Source organism: Globicephala melas, chromosome 10 (assembly GCF_963455315.2).
Source record: "Globicephala melas chromosome 10, mGloMel1.2, whole genome shotgun sequence".
Taxonomy (NCBI): domain Eukaryota; kingdom Metazoa; phylum Chordata; class Mammalia; order Artiodactyla; family Delphinidae; genus Globicephala; species Globicephala melas.
The window spans coordinates 86,596,739-86,600,270 of record NC_083323.1 but is presented as its reverse complement, the minus strand read 5'-3'; the positions used below and the strand labels follow the sequence as shown (position 1 = coordinate 86,600,270).

General features: G+C 38.6%; 1 non-coding gene across 1 annotated transcript; it reads right to left on the bottom strand.

Moving 5' to 3' along the window:
• Positions 1-2,805: 2,805 nt before the first annotated feature.
• LOC115844417 (U6 spliceosomal RNA) lies at positions 2,806-2,908 on the bottom strand. Its single transcript, XR_004036106.1, has one exon. It is a non-coding gene; the product is annotated as a U6 spliceosomal RNA (small nuclear RNA).
• Between the last annotated feature and the right edge of the window lie 624 nt (positions 2,909-3,532).

The window sequence follows — 3,532 nt, the reverse complement described above, 5'->3', positions numbered from 1 at the left end:
AATGACTTCATTCTCTACTGACTAAATTTCTTGAGGACAAGACCTGTGACTTGTTCACTATTTTATGTATAGAAAAATGCCAAGCATAAATTAAGCAGCCAGTATTTTTTAATAAATTAAAAGGTAGGTATTTTTTCTTTTTCAGCATCATAGTCCAAAGGCTCAAAATTATTAATATTTTCTTTCCCTAGACTTCTATGGATTTTTCCCAAATACATGAATTTAAGATTATGATAAAGGACAAATAACTCATTTAAAACTATTTTAAATTTCTATTTTAAAATATAAAATTACCTTTGAGCATTGCCTTGACCATCTCCTGTGCATTTTGGGTATAGATCATTCATTATCATTAGTTCCTAAATAGTTTATAATTGTAGATTTTTTTTTTTGGTCCAGTATTTAAGAGGATGGTTTTGAATTTTTAAATAGTTAGGATCCTTCTTTACTATTTCTTCCGTAAATATCTAGTTTTATTCTTTTGTAGAGAGAGACTATAGGTAGCATATTTTTGACACTTTGGAATTTTTTTTTCCACAGGGTATATATTGTTTTTGAAGGGTCATGTGCACTGGTTAACTTTCCATTGAAAGGTTTACAAAATTTGATATATATAAAATTCTGAATTCTATTATTCTAATTTTTTTATATCATCATATGTAGTCTATATAATTGGTTAAGGGCTGAGAAATGTGTGTTAAATTATGCCTATGTCAAATTATCTCTAAATGCCAAGAATCTTCCTTCATGTATTTTGATACATTTTATGAGTTTTACCCCTTATTATTTTCATGATCCTCTTTTGTCCGTGCTTAAATCTACTTTCTGTTCTACTTTGTTCAAATGAATATAGCTGTTCGTCTCATTTTTCTCGATGCTTCCTAATGCACTGTCACCCATTTTTTTCTGTTTTACTTTTCCATGCTCTTTTGTTTCAGTTGTATGTCTTTTAAGTAGAGATCATTTGATTTGGAGTGCTATGAAATGTCTCTTCCATTTCCCCTCAAGCCGAATGAGAGGGGATTCAAGGGGGCCCTTTAAAGAGGTTGCCTGGTGTGTGGGGGTCTGGGGCACTGATACTCTTGCTAGAAAAGCCTGAAGTCTGGCTGCTTCAGGAACAGCTTGCCATTGCCAGAAGTCTTTGGAAGGAAGAATTCATTCGGGCTTCCTAGGGACTCTTGAGGGCCACATGGAAGAGAGAGATATAAGTGGAGCTACCTTGGAGGGCGTTAGGCGCTTGAGAGAAAGGAATTGGCCTCAGAAATTCAGGGTGAAGTCATAGATGTCCAGGCAGAGGAGACCTCACCTGTGTTAAGAGAGCAACAGTGGGGGATCCCACTGCCAGTGACAGGGCTCCATAGAAAGTACAAGCACGCTCCAGGAGAAAGAATCAGCCTTAGATTCCAGCCAAGCCAGGGAAAACCAGTGCCAGATTATACTGGTGACTATTAAATGAGAACTTTCGGGCTTCCCTGGTGGCGCAGTGGTTGAGAGTCCGCCTGCTGATGCAGGGGACACGGGTTCGTGCCCCGGTCCGGGAAGATCCCACATGCTGCGGAGCGGCTGGGCCCGTGAGCCATGGCCGCTGAGCCTGCACGTCCGGAGCCTGTGCTCCACAACGGGAGAGGCCACAACAGTGAGAGGCCCGCGTACCGCAAAAAGAAAAAAAAAAAGAACTTCCTTGGGACTTACCTCTCTCTAATATGTCTCCTCGAAATCTGGAAGCTCTAGAGCCAGCCTGCTGATGGGATAAAGGGCAGTGAATGAGAAGGAGGGAACTAGAAACCTCCGCACGCTAGGTTTCCTACCTACTCCTTAGCCTGAGCGGGGAGGGGAGGAGTTTTAAATGAAGTATGGAGTCTGGAGTATCACTTGGGAGTGATCATTTAAATATCAAAATTAAATGTTTTGTGACTAAAGGTGGCCAGAGAACTTTTTATTTTCTGAGAGTGATCAGAAAAGTCATGGGATCTGCTTAGATTTCTGCTTAGAATTAGCCTCAGAGGACAGATTTGAATGGGTAGTGAGGGAAAAGAATTAAGTTTTCTGTTACATTCTTGGGGGACTAATCATAGCTGCCAGTGACATTCAAGTTTGCCTTTTGTGTATTTGATCCCTGGTTCTCAAATGCTGGCCTGTATCAGAACACCTGGAGAACTCATGACGAACACAGTAGAGCAGGCTTGTTGAAGAGGGTAGGCCTGAGCCTTTGGGTTTATACCAAGTTCTTAGATGATTCTGATTCCAACCAAAGTCTGAGAACCACTGTCTTGGATGTGTTATAGTGGAAAAGTACATGAGGCTGTCATGAGCTGCTTGCTGAATGCAAATTAAATCAGAATTCCCTCTGGAAGCTATCTGTACCTCTAGTCATTCCTATGTTTCTCAAATTGGTGGTTCTTCCTATCTATGTCTCAACAACCATTTTCCTGTGTCTCATTCATTTACATCCTGAAAAACTAGTGTTCTTATCACCACTCCATGATCATTCCACCTCATTTTATATCTAAGTATAGTTAGGATGCCTCCTATTTTATTGTCATTCTATGGATCATCAGGCAGTAATGATGAAGGTCTCGGAAAAGGACGTTGGCCTTGATACAGCGATGTCTTAATTAAGGAAGATTTTCCCCCTATTTCTTTAGATTTATTCTTTTCATTTTTGCCTTATATCCTTTCATGTTAATATAAATTATTTTACAAAACCTATATATTTGACGTTGAGGCTTTTTATTTTCATTTTCCATTTCAGCTAATAATTTTCTTCATTCTTTTGAATGTATTGTTAACATCTGAATATGCATTAAAAATGTGGAAAGCTTCATGTATTTCCATGTCATCCTTGGCAGGGGCCATGCTAATTTCTGTATTGTTCCAATTTTAGTATATGTGCTGCTGAAGCAATCACTCAGCCAATATTTTAGAAAATACATTTGCTGTATTTATGGATGTAATAATGGATGGTATATTAGTTTCCTGTGGTTGCTGTAACAAATTACCACAAATATGGTGGCTTAAAACAGAAGAAATTTATCCTCTCACAGTTCTGGAGGCCAGAAGTCCAAAATTAGTTTCACTAGGGCCTAAATCAAGGTGCTGCCAGGGTTGTGCTCTCCAGAGGCTTGACAGGAAAAATCTGTTCCTTGCCTGTTTCAGCTTCTGTGGCTAGCATTCCTTTGCTTTTGGCCACATAGCCAGCATCTTCAAATCTCTCTTTGCTGATCAGAGAAGAAAAAGGAAAAAAAGGAATCCAAATTGGAAAAGAAGAAGTAAAGCTGTCACTGTTTGCAGATGACATGATACTATACACAGAGAATCCTATAGATGCTACCAGAAAACTACTAGAGCTAATCAATGAATTTTGTAAAGTAGAAGAATACAAAATTAATGCACAGAAATCTCGTGCATTTCTATACAATAATGATGAAAAATCTAAAAGAGAAATTAAGGAAACACTCTCATTTACCATTGCAACAAAAAGAATAAAACACCCAGGAATAAACCTACCTAAGGAGACAAAAGACCTGTATGC